This window comes from Stenella coeruleoalba, assembly GCF_951394435.1.
Source record: "Stenella coeruleoalba genome assembly, chromosome: 4".
Lineage (NCBI taxonomy): Eukaryota > Metazoa > Chordata > Mammalia > Artiodactyla > Delphinidae > Stenella > Stenella coeruleoalba.
Window position 1 is genome coordinate 132549277 of NC_137149.1, and position 17870 is coordinate 132567146.

Sequence of the window (17870 nt, forward strand, 5' to 3'; positions counted from 1 at the left end):
AGGTAATAAGTGCAATAGAGAAAGAACAGAAGGAGGATAGGAAATGATGAGGCAAGGGCTACAAATTTCAAAAGGGTGGATGAAAATGGCAGGCAAAGAAAAGTAGAAAAGGAATGTGTGGCTGTGGCTCTGTTTAATGAAGTGAAGCCCAGTGACCGTCACAGGATGCCTGGGAAGATCTGAGAGAGCTGTATCAGCAAAAACACTCCCAGGGACAGAGATGGTACAAAATAAAAAGAGGTCATTGGCCCCCCAATTCTCTACTTTCAGGAGCAGGCTAAGAAAACTACTCATCTGCAAATACATGCTACCTGTCATGAAGAAAGGAAGGATGAATCAGAGAGTGAAACCAAGAGCTAAGAGGGTGGAGCCAGAAGCCTCAGAGGGTGGAGCCAGAAGCCTCAGAGGGTGGAGCCAGAAGCCTCAGAGGGTGGAGCCAGAAGCCTCAGAGGGTGGTTCCAAGCAGACCTTGGAACCCAATCAAGGAACTTCCCATTTTGCCTGGCTGCACCTCAGACCTGCTGTGGACTGAGAACTCCTTTGTGACTCCCATTTTCCCCCCTTTTTGAACTGAAATGTCCACAGCAGTTTTCCTGTGCCGGTCCCACCATTGCATGTTGGGTGTATGGAGTCAGCTGACTTGTCACGCACAGGTAGAGAGAAACTATATTTAGGGAGTTGTACTTGAGGAGCAGTATGTAGAGAGCCTCATTCACACCTAGGATTTCCAGAGCCGCTGGAAGCTGGGAGAAAAGCATGGAATGGATTCTCCTTCAGAGCCTCCAGAAATAACCAAACCTGCCGATAACTTGATCTCAGACCTCTGGCCTCCAGAGCTGTTGACAGAGTAAGTTTCTGTTGTTTTCAGTCACTCTGTTTGTGGTACTTTGTTACGTAGGAAATAAATACTCCCTCCAAAGCAAAGGTTAGGCAGGCTTACTGTCTGTTATAAAAACTCTGAATTCCCCCAAATCTGAATTCCTCCAAATCCTCAGCTGTAATTCAACCTGCTGCGTGTGGCGGTGTCACCTGACTCTCCTGACCTCACCCTCTGGGAATTGGGACTCCATAAACTGGTGCAAATACTGATACGCTGGCTACTGCTGTTTCTGTAATAAACGGTCCTTTATCTCTGACCCAGCAGTCTAGAGGCTCTGGCCAGCACCCATGAAACTGTGGCAGGCTGATTTGTTAGCTTGTATGCAGGTAAAATCTCAGACTCTATAGTTCTCAACAAGGCTGATAGAACTTACCAATGAATTGGACACGAAGAGTGAGATAAACAGAAGAATCAAGGATAACCTCAAGGCTCATGACCTGAGCCAAAGGGTGAATAGTAGTTCTATTTCCTGAGATGGGACAGACTGTGAAGGAAAGATGCACTTCATTCATTGTATTCTGTGTCCTGATTATACCCTGAACTTACTGAAACCTCCATATAGTTAAATCAGCACCAGTTAAATTAGTTCACTTACCTGTTCTAACACTCAGCTTACATTTCTTTATTTTGTCTTCCAAACATCATGTTTGGACATTTGTTTGTTAAAATTCAATAACAATTTATCTACATTATACTGATTAATAGCTACATCAAAGCTATTAATTCCATTTAAAAAAACAAGGTTTGTCAGCTGTAATTTTCGGGAGCCTTGCTGGCTCATAATGATCACTAATTCCTTGTCCTAAGCATTCACAACTCATGTCTTAATACCCCTCTTTCTGATCACTAAATATCACAATCAATAAATCAGAAATTCACTTAAAGTTGCTGTGGGCAAGTGGCTTTGGCTTTTTTACCTTCTTCAGGGTTGTTAGCTGCCAATGAGTTGTGCTGGTTTGAGATCCAGTAAAGACAGATCATGTTACATTCAAAAACTGGGCTATTAAGACTCCAGCTGTAGGAATTCTGTGAATTTTCAAATACCTTGTTGGGATCTCCCTTTCCCGTTCTCACCTTTCCTTCATCTTCCCACCTTTTCTTCCCTGCCTTCCCATCCTTTCCCACCATGGAGAAGTCAGTGAGTCCAGAGTCCAAGCAGGTCCAGGGGTAAGGGGGCAGATAGAAGGAGGCTACTGACTGGTTGGAAAATTGATTACAATGAGAAAACACTGTAGCATTGAGCATATAGGGAAATATATTAAAGATAATGAAAACTACATTTCTTACTTTCCAAGAAGGAATTTAAAACATATAAAGAGCCTGCTGGAAGAATTCCAAGGCATAGGATTAAACTGAAAATTTCAACTTGAATTCAAGTTTAAACACACACACACGGTTAGTTATAATTGTATGCATGTGTATACACACATATGTATGCATATATACACATAAACTTCTAGCTCTCTTCACTGAAAAGGCCTGGACGCAATGACACCTCAGTAGCAACGATCACACTGAGCACCCAAATTTTTATTTCTAATATTATTGTCCAAAAGAAACCAGAGGTCCTTTAAGAAATGGCTAATTCCAGGGCTGAAATATGGAATGAACAAAACGTGGCTGGAGCATACTGTCATCCCTAAAAGTAATGTTCAGCAAATGATGGGGACAGGTCAAAAGGATAGAGAAGACAGCTTGAGGGAGCTTCCACTGGCCAAATCTGGGACAATTTCTGCATCATAATAAATAATGAGATTATCAGATGTGAAACAACTAAATAAAATTGGAATCCATACTGAAAGAAACAAACAAAAGGCAGAAAGGAAAGCTCTTCCTTACAGTAGAATGTCAACTAATAAATGTAAAAGGAATGATGCAAATAAGGAATCACCATTTGGCAGCCCTCAGTATGATGGCTGATTGAGGTAGGAGTTATGGATGAATACTAAGGCTGATGTGGGAAACTTGATGAGGAACAGGGTATTAGTGTAAAATCTTAGAATCCCTGCATACAAGTGTAAATTGGTTATTAAAGGAAAATTGAGGACATTACAATGGAAATCTGGTAGACACAAACATAAGATCCAAAGGTGGAACAGATCAACATTGTGTGACCCTTGATACGAGGCAGTAAGAACACATCATCATTTCTGTGATATTCCCGACGAGAAAGCATGTCTTGTGTCTGGTTATGAAGGAACATCAGACATACTCAGGTTTAGGGTCATCCTGTAGAATAAAAGTCACATATTCTTTACAACTCAGGGTCTTGAGAGATAGTGCAAGACTAAAACTATCCCTAGATTGAAGGAATCTGAAGAGACCTGACCACTAAATATAATGCAATATCCAGGAAAAAATACTAGACCAGAAAGTGAAAAGAAACATTGCTGGGATGGTTGGCAAAATGTGAATGAAGTCTGTGGACTCCCTGGTCATGTTCTATCAATGCTGATTTTCTCACTGGCTGCTTCTGTTGTTACAGTAGCAGAATATTCCAGTTTGGGGGAGGTATAACTGGAGTATTTAGGGGGTGATGAATTTAGGGGGCATCAATTCAAGGGGGGAGAAAGAAAGAGAACAAATGTAGTGAAAAGTTAACTGATCACCCACCCAGATGATGAGAATACAAGAGTTTTCAGTCTATCCTGACGACATTTCTGTAGATCTGAAACTAGTTCAAAAAATATTTTTAACATAAAAACAGTATCACGACTCTTCATATATATATGTATATATATATGGTTTATATATTAATAAACTACATATATATATAGTTTATTAATCTCATCTGTAAGCTTTTTCTGTTATTAGGTGTGTAATTCATTTGGACCCAAAAGATATATAGGCTAACCTATTAAGAACATCTAGGCCATTTCCCATAACCCGCATACCCAAATGGCAATACTGATAAAGAAATAAAAGTCAAATTTACCACTGTCATCTGTAATGTTATGCCATCGGCTCAAAGCAGTGAGTCTATGCCTTTCCCCCAAATAAACCTACAACCATCTTTATTCCTTTCCAATTTTAAGGAGCCTCCATTTTCTTCTTCTACGCACATTAATGTTATTTTCTTATATTTGCCCTTTACTGATTGATGCTTAAATTTTTCACATGCCCTTCTTTTATCTGTGTTCACAGGCAGAGGCACTATGTAAATATCAATCTTCTGAGAGAATGCTTTATCTTCTTTCTCTTTTGGACCATTTGTTCGTTAAAAAAAATGAGCCAGGGGAGGCTTCCGGGAAGATGGCGGAAGAGTAAGACGCGGAGATCACCTTCCTCCCCACAGATACACCAGAAATACATCTACACGTGGAACAACTCCTACAGAACACCTACTGAACGCTGGCAGAAGACCTCAGACCTCCCAAAAGGCAAGAAGCCCCCCACATACCTGGGTAGGGCAAAAGAAAAAAGAATAAACAGAGACAAAAGGATAGGGACGGAACCTGCACCAGTGGGAGGGAGCTGTGAAGGAGAAAAGCTTTCCACACACTAGGAGCCCCTTCGCGGGCGGAGACTGCGGGTGGCGGAGGGGGGAAGATTCGGAGCCGCGGAGGAGAGCACAGCAACAGGGGTGTGGAGGGCAAAGCAGAGAGATTCCCGCACAGAGGATCAGGGCCGACCGGCACTCACCAGCCCGAGAGGCTTGTCTGCTCACCCGCCGCCGCGGGCGGGGCTGGGAATTGAGGCTCGGGCTTCGGTCGGAGCGCAGGGAGAGGACTGGGGTTGGCGGCGTGAACACAGCCTGCAGGGGGTTAGTAAGCCACGGCTAGCCGGGAGGGAGTCCGGGAAAAAGTCTGGAGCTGCCGAAGAGGCAAGAGACTTTTTCTTCCCTCTTTGTTTCCTGGTGCGCGAGGAGAGGGGATTAAGAGCGCCGCTTAAAGGCGCTCCAGAGATAGGCGCGAGCCGCGGCTAAAAGCGCGGACCCCAGAGACGGGCATGAGACGCTAAGGCTTGCTGCTGCCGCCACCAAGAAGCCTGTGTGCGAGCACAGGTCACTCTCCACACCCCGCTTCCGGGGAGCCTGTGCAGCCCGCCACTGCCAGGGTCTCGGGATCCAGGGACAACTCACCCAGGAGAACGCACGGCGCGCCTCAGGCTGCTGCAACGTCACGCCAGCCTCTGCCGCCGCAGGCCCGCCCCGCGCACGCCGTGCCCCTCCCTCCCCCAAGCCTGAGTGCGCCAGAGCCCCCAGTCAGCGCCTCCTTTAACCCCGTCCTGTCTGAGCGAAGAACAGACGCCCTCCGGCGACCTACACACAGAGGCGGGGCCAAATCCAAAGCTGAGCCCCTGGGAGCTGTGAGAACAAAGAAGAGAAATGGAAATCTCTCCCAAAAGCCTCAGGAGCAGCGGATTAAAGCTTCACAATCAACAAGAAGTACCCTGCATCTGTGGAATACATGAATAGACAACGAATCATCCCAAATTGAGGAGGTGGACTTTGAGAGCAAGATTTATGATTTTTTTCCCCTTTTCCTCTTTTTCTGAGTGTGTATGTTTATGCTCCTGTGTGAGATTTTGTTGTATAGCTTTGCTTCCACCATTTGTCCTAGGGTTGTATCCATCCGTTTTTTTTAAAATTTTTTTCCTCTTAATAATTTTTTTTATTTTAGTAACTTTATTATATTTTATCTTACTTTATTTTATTTTACTTTATCTTCTTTCTTTTTTCCTTCCTTCCCTCCTTCCTTCCTTCCTTCCTCCTTCCATCCCTCCCTCCCACCTTTCTTTCTTTCTTTCTACTTCTACTAATTCTTTCTTTCTACTTTTTCTCCCTTTTATTCTGAGCCGGCTCTTGGTGCTGCAGCCAGGAGTCAGTGCTGGGCCTCTGAGGTGGGAGAACCAACTTCAGGACACTGGTCCACAAGAGACCTCCCAGCTCCACATAATATCAAACGGTGAAAACCTCCCAGAGATCTCCATCTCAACACCAGCACCCAGCTTCACTCAACGACCAGCAAGCTACAGTGCTGGACATCCTATGCCAAACAACTAGCAAGACAGGAACACAACCCCATCCATTAGCAGAGAGGCTGCCTAAAATCATAATTAATCCACAGACACCCCAGAACACACCACCAGACGTGGACCTGCCCACCAGAAAGACAAGATCCAGCCTCATCCACCAGAACACAGGCACTAGTCCCCCCCACCAGGAAGCCTACACAACCCACTGAACCAACCTTAGCCACTGGGGACAGATACCGAAAACAACGGGAACTACGAACCTGCAGCCTGCAAAAAGGAGACCCCAAACACAGTAAGATAAGCAAAATGAGAAGACAGAAAAACACACAGCAGATGAAGGAGCAAGATAAAAACCCACCAGACCTAACAAATGAAGAGGAAATAGGCAGTCTACCTGAAAAAGAATTCAGAATAATGATAGTAAAGATGATCCAAAATCTTGGAAATAGAATAGAAAAAATGCAAGAAACATTTAATAAGGACCTAGAAGAACTAAAGATGAAACAAACAACGATGAACAACACAATAAATGAAGGTAAAAATACTCTAGATGGGATCAATAGCAGAATAACTGAGGCAGAAGAACGGATAAGTGACCTGGAAGATAAAATAGTGGAAATAACTACTGCAGAGCAGAATAAAGAAAAAAGAATGAAAAGAACTGAGGACAGTCTCAGAGACCTCTGGGACAACATTAAATGCACCAACATTCGAATGATAGGGGTTCCAGAAGAAGAAGAGAAAAAGAAAGGGACTGAGAAAATAGTTTTAGTTAGAGATTAGAGATTATAGTTGAAAACTTACCTAATATGGGAAAGGAAATAGTTAATCAAGTCCAGGAAGCACAGAGATTCCCATACAGGATAAATCCAAGGAGAAATATGCCAAGACACATATAAATCAAACTGTCAAAAATTAAATACAAAGAAAACATATTAAAAACAGCAAGGGAATAACAACAAATAACACACAAGGGAATCCCCATAAGGTTAACAGCTGATCTTTCAGCAGAAACTCTGCAAGCCAGAAGGGAGTGGCAGGACATATTTAAGTGATGAAGGAGAAAAACCTGCAACCAAGATTACTCTACCCAGCAAGGACCTCATTCAGATTTGATGAGAAATTGAAACCTTTACAGACAAGCAAAAGCTGAAAGAGTTCAGCACCACCAAACCAGCTTTACAACAACTGCTAAAGGAACTGCTCTAAGCAAGAAACACAAGAGAAGGAAAAGACCTACAATAACGAACCCAAAACAATTAAGAAAATGGGAATAGGAACATACATGTCGATAATTACCTTAAATGTAAATGGACTAAATGCTCCCACCAAAAGACACAGATTGGCTGAAAGGATACAAAAACAAGACCCATATATTTGCTGTCTACAAGAGACCCACTTCAGACCTAGAGACACATACAGACTGAAAGTAAGGGATGGAAAAAGATATTTCATGCAAATGGAAACCAAAAGAAAGCTGGAGTAGCAATTCTCATATCAGACAAAATAGACTTTAAAATAAAGACTATTACACGAGACAAAGAAGGACACTACATAATGATCAAGGGATCGATCCAGGAAGAAGATATAACAATTATAAATATTTATGTACCCAACATAGGAGCACCTCAATACATAAGGCAAATACTAACAGCCATAAAAGGGGAAATCGACAGTAACACATTCATAGTAGGGGACTTTAACACTCCACTTTTACCAATGGACAGATCATCCAAAATGAAAATAAATAAGGAAACACAAGCTTTAAATGATACATTAAACAAGATGGAACTAATTGATATTTATAGGACATTCCATCCAAAAACAACAGAATACACATTTTTCTCTAGTGCTCATGGAACATTCTCCAGGATAGATCATATCTTGGGTCACAAATCAAGCCTTGGTAAATTTAAGAAAATTGAAATTGTATCAAGTATTTTTTCCGACCACAATGCTATGAGACTAGATATCAATTACAGGAAAAGATCTGTAAAAAATACAAACACATGGAGGCTAAACAATACACTACTTAATAACGAAGTGATCACTGAAGAAATCAAAGAGGAAATTAAAAAATACCTAGAAACAAATGACAATGGAGACACGATGACCCAAAACCTATGGGATGCAGCAAAACCAGTTCTAAGAGGGAAGTTTATAGCAATACAATCCTACCTTAAGAAACAGGAAACATCTTGAATAAACAACCTAACCTTGCACCTAAAGCAATTAGAGAAAGAAGAACAAAAAAACCCCAAAGTTAGCAGAAGGAAAGAAATCATAAAAATCAGATCAGAAATAAATGAAAAAGAAATGATAGGAAAGATCAATAAAAACTAAAAGCTGGTTCTTTGAGAAGATAAACAAAATTGATAAACCATTAGCCAGACTCATCAAGAAAAAGAGGGAGAAGACCCAAATCAATAGAATTAGAAATGAAAAAGTAGAAGTAACAACTGACACTGCAGAAATACAAAAGATCATGAGAGATTACTACAAGCAACTCTATGCCAATAAAATGGACAACCTGGAAGAAATGGACAAATTCTTAGAAATGCACAACCTGCCAAGACTGAATCAGGAAGAAATAGAAAATATGAACAGACCAATCACAAGCACTGAAATTGAAACTGTGATTTAAAATCTTCCAACAAACAAAAGCCCAGGACCAGATGGCTTCACAGGCGAATTCTAGCAAACATTTAGAGAAGAGCTAACACCTATCCTTCTCAAACTCTTCCAAAATATAGCAGAGGGAGGAACACTCCCAAACTGATTCTATGAGGCCACCATCACCCTGATACCAAAACCAGACAAAGATGTCACAAAGAAAGAAAACTACAGGCAAATATCACTGATGAACATACATGCAAAAATCCTCAACAAAATACTAGCACACAGAATCCAACAGCATATTAAAAGGATCATACATGGGCTTCCCTGGTGGCGCAGTGGTTGAGAGTCCGCCTGCCGATGCAGGGGACATGGGTTCCTGCCCCGGTCCGGGAAGATCGCACATGCCACGGAGCAGCTGGGCCCGTGAGCCATGGCCTCTGAGTCTGCACGTCCGGAGCCTGTGCTCCGCAACGGGAGAGGCCACAGCAGTGAAAGGCCCGCGTACGGAAAAAGAAAAAAAAAAAAAAAAAAAGTTTAAATGATACACCTTGTGAAATACTTGACTTTTTAAATTACTCCTGTTTATAGCTTTAAAAATAAAATTAATTTAAAAGGTAGAAAAAAATGACTGTTTTATCTTCAGAGACTCAAATTTAATTTATAAGTAGTGGCAATTGAACATTTCTTCAACCTAGGAAAATAAGTATTGAGCAAGTTCAGACACTTGTGACTTCCTGCTGGCACATACTAAGGGCGTAATGGTTCATAACAAGCAATACCATTAGAATACTTTCTGAGATATGACATTCTCATCTTGAACACCATCACTATGTAACTGTTCCTTCAAATTTGAATGATGTTGCTACAGAGTCCTGTTTATACCCAGCAGCCCACCTGTCATGCTGCTGTGTGGCCCAGTTTAGATGGAAGCAGGGAATAAAAGAAAGTGTTTCCATCATTTATTGTCATCATAGCTTGTTTGACACAATCATTCCAATTTAATCTCACACTTATAGCAATGACAACTAACACTGCTGCGATTTCGTTTACTATGCTATAAATATCAAAACAAAACTTTGGTATTATAAGAACCATGGATATTTTGATGAGGACTTTCTGCTGTACCATCCTGGGAAGTTTTAAATGGTTGCAAATTATAGATATTTTGGCGACATCATCAATTTTGAAGAGCTTAGAACTCAAAAGAACTATTGCTGAATCATTAATAATTGGTATTTTATACAGACAACATAGTCATATAAATTTATCAGCACTCTACAAAGAGGAAGATGTGTACATTCTCCTTGTCTTTTTTTTTTTGCGGTACGCGGGCCTCTCACTGTCGTGGCCTCTCCCGTTGCGGAGCACAGGCTCCGGACGCCTAGGCTCAGCGGCCATGGCTCAAGGGCCCAGCCGCCCCGTGGCACGTGGGATCTTCCCGGACCGGGGCAGGAACCCATGTCCCCTGCATCGGCAGGCGGACCCTCAACCACTGTGCCACCAGGGAAGCCCTGTCTTTTTTTATCAGTGTATTTTCAGGTGGCTGGTAATAACTCACCCAAAGCAGATAAGAAAGCTTGGATATAACAACAAAAAACAGAGTAATCTGTTTCTTTTCAAGTCCAGGCCACCCATATCATTCAACCTATACAAGTAAATCACATTCGTTTTACATTTTCATTTGGATTCAGCTGTAATTTCTCAGCAATGAAATAATGAAATAGGGCCCAGTAAGGGAGGACTGTTTCCTAAGAGTCACCTGTTTATCTCATTGCCAGAGGAAAGAACTCTCTCTTGAGGCAGAATCAGGACTACCCCTGGCATATCAGGCAAGTTCTCAGTTATCTGGACTGATAACAGAATTCGTTTTCAGGTCAGAATCAAAGACTTGAGTTTTGTTGTTTCAAGTCAGTGAAAAGCTCAGCTTCTTAAGTTTCAACTAAGGGACAGAAAAGAGATTTTAAAATCTTCCACGTAATGTCTCTGGACAATACACAAGATATTTTAACAGTGGTAGCCTCTAGGGAGGAGACTTTGGTGGGTGGAGGTTAGGAGTGATGGGGTAGGAACTTGTGATAATGGGTTAGGGGGCTTCTTCTTACTACATAATTCTTGAATTTTGTACATATTCATATGGTGCAAAAGTTTTTTTAAGCTGATTTTTTTAAATGCTATATGTAAGGGGGTATCTATAGTCTTATAATATTCATATAATTGCTCTTACTCAGATATCAGTATTGCCTAATAACATAGCAATTACAGTAGTTTCTGTTCAAGAATATTCTGTAAAACTGAGTTCTACATTAATATATTCCAACACTTTTTTTCTTATGAGTACATCACAGCTTCTCCCTAACGTCCTTTGGTTTCTGGTGTGTGTGTGTGTGTGTGTGCGCTCACAGCTCAGAGCTGAATTTTTATGCTCCCTAAAGGTCTTCTAGTTTCATTTCTTTGGGGGGAATATCAGGTGTGCAATGTCTATTAGCCATCAACTAAGAGAAAAAAAATGCAGAGAGATAGAGTGGTAGACTTAAAGGGAGCTGTAAGGAGTGATACAAATCGAGACCAGCACATTAATGGGCCTGAAGTTGGATTTCTAGCTGCAATAGATGTCTAAAAATTTGCATGTTTTCATCTATTCATAAGTACATTTTCTTTAGTTTGCCATCGCAAAACTGCTGGCATTTCCCTCTTCCACCACCTCTGCAGCCCCCATCACCTTTATTTACCTGCATTTAAATAATCCACTTTCTAATACCTTAGGGTAAGAGTATGTTAAAATATGAATAAGCTGAGAACACCAATAGCAAGCAAGTTTCATAGTAGATTTTTATTCTTCTTACACAGACTTCCAATTTTTTAAAAGCTCTAAATGTTTGATACCAAATAAATTTTTAAAAGATAAGAACATTAACAGAAATTGATACTAATCCTCCAATTTTCCAGCTAAGTTTGTATCAATTAAACTGTGTTTATATGATTTCTAACAGCTAACTAAAAAATGGAAAAAAGCAAAGCTAGCTAGCCGGTATCAAATAATTGACTAAATTTTAATGAGTTTGTGTGTGTGTGTGTGGGGGGGGGTGGTTCTTTATTTGTTTACTGGTTTTTAAATAAATTAACTGGTTAAGTCAGGAAGTCCAAATTTGTGTGCACATTTCAATTTTGAAATTGTTTTGATGCATGTAATCTTGAATCAATCTATCTTCAATATATTTTCCAAGAAAACAAGTATTTCCTCTATAAACTCTTAACTCTGGAGCATTGCGGAAAAACACAGTGTGGTCCCTATTTGATGCAACTATGATTTACAATTAACAGCATTTCGCCCTTTTTTCCTGTTGGGTCTCATGTCCTGGAATTGAGCCCTTACCTCCCATGTATTCCATGAATCCAGAGTGTGCGCCTTGTACTTCTGGGGCAGATTGGCTCCCAAGGCATGTATGTCACTTGCCTGGGATCTTCTTTTCTGCTTTTGAGGCATCAAAGGCTTCATCTTTTTCTTCCCTAGTTGGCGCCTCTGTTCTGTCTGTGTTCACCGGAATGGTTGGTTAGAGGCCTTCTGTTTGTTGTGTTTGGCCCAGTGGACTCTCCAGGGGTCCTTTATTCTTCCCTCCTCCTTCTCTCGATGCCTATTCCCTTTCATCCTCCCATCGGCCCAGCTTCACTGGGTAGCTGGTTTTTCTCTTCTGATTTACGCCTGGGGTAAAGCAGCTGTCTTTTAAAGATAAGAAGCGGAGAACAGAGATATCAAACAGACATGAAGAATAAGCTAGGAAAGACAAAAAGTCTCTTTCCCTAAAAATAGCTTTGTCATTAGCCCTTTTTTATGCTGAGCAGCCAGATTTCTTTCCTCTGGTCCCTCTGTCTGAACAAACCAAGTCAATCGAACTACCTCACCTGAAGAAAAATAAAACAGAGAAAAGGCTGTTTTTACCAAAGTAATACAATATAAAAGGTGACTAACTTGAATCTTCTTCATTTTTAGTAACTGTTAAAATTATAGCAGTATAGTAAAAAGGAAGTGGTTTTGCTCAAAAAGAAACTGTAGGATGAAAAGACGAATCAGAAGAAAATGAACCGTAGGAACTCCAAGGAAAATGGAAAGCAAAGTAAGGTTAAGTTAGAAATCATGAAGCAAATGTAATACATGGTCATATTATATTGGTAAAGTTAACCTGTACATCCGGACCCACAAAGTGGAGGCCACCGCAGGGGCCAGGCCAACATCACAAATCTAAACCTAAGCCAGATTGCACTTAACGGAAAACCTCTGTCAAGAAAACTTAACATAACGCCAATCACCATCTCCCAACTCAGCTTAACTAGCTCACCTTAGAAAACAGGACCCGCTGGCCTTACCAGGAAACCCCTGACCTCCTGTTTCCCAGTTGCTTCTTTTAATCTATGCATGCCCCAGCTTCCTCATTTATAAAATGGGAATACTAGTACTTACTCCTACCACTGTGGACATACAATGAGGAATACATGCATAGGAATAGCAAATGTCCAATAACTATTAATAAAGACAAGTCATAAAATATGGTTCAGGATTCTGAAATTGAATTCTATGCTCTAGTGCGCGCACAAGTAAATGTAACTAAAGCTGGGTTTTAGTTCTAAATGCTAACTGACTTTTATGACGATTTCCCCAAATGAAATAGTCATTTTAAAATGAGTAATTTCAAAAGGGCCATCGTACTAATTGCCTAGCTAAGCAACTGACTTTAATTTTCTGGAAATCGGTTTCCTTATCTGAGCCTAAGAGCCGTTCAGCTAAGTTCCTTTCTAATTCTAAATTTTTATTTTATGGTATTTACTATGAAAACTGATACTCTTACTCACTGATTAATTTGGAATGTCACAAATTAGATGGCATGATGGCATAATTTTAGCCTTTCTAATTTATGAGTATTTTAACTTAGAGGGAAGAGAAAAGAACAAAAAGGCAAGTATGACCAGATTAAGAGGCAAAACCTAAAGGAGGGACTGAGCGGAATCCTGTAGATCTCTGATTCCATTTCTATAGATACAAGATCTCTAAGGCTGCATGCAATTAAATATAAGTCAGAGATTCTAAAACATCATGGTGCATAAAAACCATGTGAGCCTCTTGTATAAAAATACTGATTTCTAGCACCCCATCTCTGGAGACTCAGATTCAGGAAGTCTGAAGGATGAAGCCCTAGAATTTGTATTTATAACAAATACCCCAGGAAATTACTCTGTGGGTAGATCACAATTTGAGAAACACTGTGCTAGATGATATTTCTTATGTCAAAACACAGCTTGATTATTGCATATTAGATCATATAATATAAACTTATTTTTTACTCACTCACAAATAAATACTCATAAGCATTCCACGCTGTTGTAATAGGTAGAACTACTGTCATCTGGGAAATATAAATATGAGTTTCAACTTTGATGTAAGTTCTATATTGGGCATGATAAGCAGCAGTTAAAAATAATTTAATGTTTATGCTTCTCTTTGTCCTTAATTACAAAATAGGACTGACCTGACACTCCTTTTTTTTTTTTTTTTTTTTTACGTGGTCCTCTCACTGTTGTGGCCTCTCCCATTGCGGAGCACAGGCTCCGGACGCTCAGGCTCAGCAGCCATGGCTCACCGGCCCAGCCGCTCCGCGGCATGTGGGATCCTCCTGGACCGGGGCACGAACCCGTGTCCCCTGCATTGGCAGGCGGACTCTCAACCACTGCACCACCAGGGAAGTCCTGACACTCGTCTTTATGTGGTAAGAGCCACATTAAACAAAACGTTGAAGACCATATTTCTTCAGCTCATGATCCTTTTCAAGTTTATAAAGTTCTTGAGGGCAGGAACTGCATCTTTTATTTTCTTTTAATGGTCAGCTATTGCTTCTGCCTGCCTAACATTCCTTACCCTTATTTTGGTAACAGAATCCTGATTTTCCTTTGGGAAACCTCTGTTCTTGCATTCTCAGTCCATGTTGTTAGTGGGGAGGAAAGTGGCTCAAGTCGGGGTCCGGCTGAGTACCTGTGACCCACCTAGCAAGTCACAGCATCCCTGTCCTCCCTGCCACTGTGATTGGTTCAGGAATTTGTAAGCGATCCATGCCCGGCCAGTGGGTCCCAGCCCCAGAACTTCTGCTGAAACCATTGGGAAAGACCGTTCTCTTTTTGAAGCTGCTAATACCTCCAGCTAAACACAACCTGGAGCGATGTTCACCATCACGAAAGAAAGCCTGGCTGAAAATGAAACCCATGCAAAAGAAAACAGAGTCAAGAGTTTGAAAGAGAAAGACATGTCTGATGACATTGTTAATTACACCTAGACTGTTTCCAGTACAAGAGGCTCTCCCTCACTCTCTCTCTCATTCCTAGGCAATTATCTTACAGTTGGAGGTTTTCGACAAATGTTGACCAATTTGTTTTCTAATGAAATAAAAATCCTTAGTCACAGATGACAAGGCAAGGAGGTTGTTCAAATTTATCATTAAAATGTTTTGGCGATTCATTCAAAAACAAGTAACACATAACATGTATATAATGACTGAGAGTTTTTTCAATTTAATCAGCAGAGCAACTCCAAACATCTTGTATAACTACTAGACCGTAAAATTAGGCACAGTCTATAAATTATCATTCTTCTTTGTACAATTCACCAAATAATTCCCTTACTTGTTACCAAAAACCATTCAGTTTGAAGAATGAGTCACAACCTGGTTGTCTGGTTCTAGTTTAAAATCTCAGAACTCAGAGCTCTCTGTTCTCTTGCACCTTGCATTCTTGAGATCTGGAAACCATCATTTACCCTCAGTTCCTGCAGCTGTAAAAATCAGCTAGAATAAGAGGTTCACTAAGTAGGTAGATTTGAGATTTTCCTCTTTGTTCACACAGATTGTTTTAAATTAAAAGGATGGCGTCAAGTGAAGGACTCTATTCTTTTAACATGCTGCCACCATGTGGTTGCTTTGCTCATTTACATTCAAATGTTTCAAAGATAACAATGTTTGTTGTTATTCAGCGGCATGCAAAGGAGGAAGCCCCAAGTGAGTAGAATACATTCTTCCCATGAGCTTAGTGCAGAGTACGGCAAAAGATAGGTATAATTTGCCAGAGTTGTGTAATATACATGTAGTTTGCCAAAATACAGGATGGAATATGGTAGGAACCTAGAAAGACAGACTAAGTGCAAAGGAGACTCAGGCGAGAGTCAACTGTCTTAGACTACAGTCTATTTTAAAAACCTTAAGCCTGTATTTTAATAAAGCTATTTCATAAAAGTTGACAGTAATTGTTTATACTATTAATTCCTTGCAACATCGCAGCAATCATCTCTATTTTAATTCTGAGGTGCTTGAGACCCACAAAGGACTTGCCATATGTCTCAGTAACCTAAAAGCAAAAGTTAGGCTGTGCTCATAGTTTGGTATAAAAATACCTTGGACTTGTAGAGCTTTATGCAGTTTATACTACAGTATTGTTTTTTAGTCCTGTGAGATAGAGAAGACAGAAGGATTAGAGGAGGTTCCCTTAAACTACTTTCTGACTCTAGTACATTTCTTTACTGCCTTTTGCTTTAAATACAGGTGCTCAGAAAAAGTTGGTCTCATCTGATTGGATGAATCCATATGAAAATACTCGTGAGTTTTGTATATGATTTGCTATAATCAAAGGAAAATTCAGTAAAATTAGTAAGATTAAGTTCTATTGCAATGTTGTCAAATTGTTTCCAGAATAAGTTTTAGCACCTAAAGCGAATTAGAGAAGTTGTGCTTTTTTAAGTCACACACACAAAAAATGTTCCTAGTGCTGTATATTTAATTGCCTAGATCATGCCCGCGAATTATTCTTTTAAAATATCACTGCAATGGATTGTATACTGAGAGGTCTCTCAGGCCTGTCCACATTTGGACGTGCCATTATCTCAGACCCATGACCCTTGGCACTACTTTCTCCCCAAATTAGAAGCTAACACAGCCAAAGGAGTCTTTTACAGTCTCCTTTCCTCCTCTCCTAAACACACATTTTTACTAAGATTAGCAACAAGATTGCTATTGGTTGTATCCCTCTCAAAATTCTTATGTTGCAGTCCTCATCTGTAGTACCTCTGAATGTGACCTTATTTGGAGATAGGATCTTTATAGACATAAATACGTTAAAACGAGATCATCCTGATGGGCCCTAATCCAATATGACTGTTGTCCTTGTAAAAATGATAAATTTGGATGCAGAGACACGTACAGAGGAAAGACGATGTGTAGATACCAGGAGATGACAGCCATCTACAAGCCAAGGAGAGAAGCCTGGAACAGATCCTTCCCTCACAGCCCGCAGAAGGAACCAACCCTGCTGACACCTTGACCTTGGACTTCCAGTCTCCTGGAGTGTGAGACATTCAATTTCTGTTGTTTAAGCCACCTAGTCTGTGGTACTTGGTTACAGAAGCTCTAACAAACTAATGCAAGTAGCCTGGGGGAAAGGAATTATATTAACTTTTTTTTAGGCCATGTGTATCTTCATGGCTAGCTCTAACTTGATTGTTGTAATTCTAGAAAATAGAAAAACACTAAATCGTTATTTTCATCAAGACAATGTTAGTGTGTTAAATCATTTTTGAGGAACTTCCCTGGTGGCGCAGTGGTTAAGAATCTGCCTGCCAATGCAGGGCACACGGGTTCGATCCCTGGTCTAGGAAGATCCCAAATGCCGCGGAGCAAGTAAGCCCTTGAGCCACAACTACTGAGCCCACTGCGTTGCATCTATTGAAGCCTGTGCGCCTAGAGCCCGTGCTCTGCAACAACGAAGCCACCACGATGGGAAGCCCGCGCACCACAATGAAGAGTAGCCCCTGCTCGCTGCTGCTACTAGAGAAAGTCTGCGCGCAGCAACGAAGACCCAACGCGGCCAAAAAATAAATTAAAAATTTTTAAAAATCATTTTGAGAAAAAGTAAGCAGATAGAAAGAGACTGTATAATTTTAAAATCCAAGTATTGTAAAGGATTAAAAATTGGTACTTTCAGGCATAAAGTTTGGCTTTGGCAGCTCTTTCTTCACCTGTGTCCTCCTATTTCCTGTCCCAGCCGAACTCTGATGAGGCTATGTGAAGAGAGGACCAATTATTTTCCTCTTTAGCCCTCAATATTTCAGGCCAAGAGAAGAAACAGAGTATTAGTCCGGATTCTCAAGTGGCAGTCTTTTAAAGACCTCTGCCCGTGGGACTTCCCTGGAGGTCCAGTGGTTAAGACTCCGCGCTTCCACTGCAGGGGCACCGGTACAATCCCTGGTCCAGGAACTAAGATCCCACAAGCTGCACGGCATGGCCAAAACAATAAAAAATTAAAAAATAAAGACCTCTGCCCGAAAAAGGAGAAAATTAGTTGAGAACTGCTGATGACCACTGTCAAT

General features: G+C 40.8%; 1 protein-coding gene across 6 annotated transcripts in view; it reads right to left on the reverse strand.

Annotated features, from left to right (window-relative positions):
• The window catches only part of LOC307186164 (uncharacterized protein), a 437480-nt gene extending 432466 nt beyond the window's left edge, over positions 1 to 5014 (reverse strand). For 5 of the 6 annotated variants that reach the window (XM_079921027.1, XM_079921025.1, XM_079921022.1 and 2 more), the window contains exon 1: positions 4962 to 5014. The gene's annotated coding sequence lies outside the window, so the exon portion shown is untranslated. Of the gene's footprint in view, positions 1 to 4522 lie in introns of all 6 variants that reach the window. The other variant, XM_079921021.1, reaches the window with a different exon arrangement.
• Positions 5015 to 17870: the final 12856 nt, after the last annotated feature.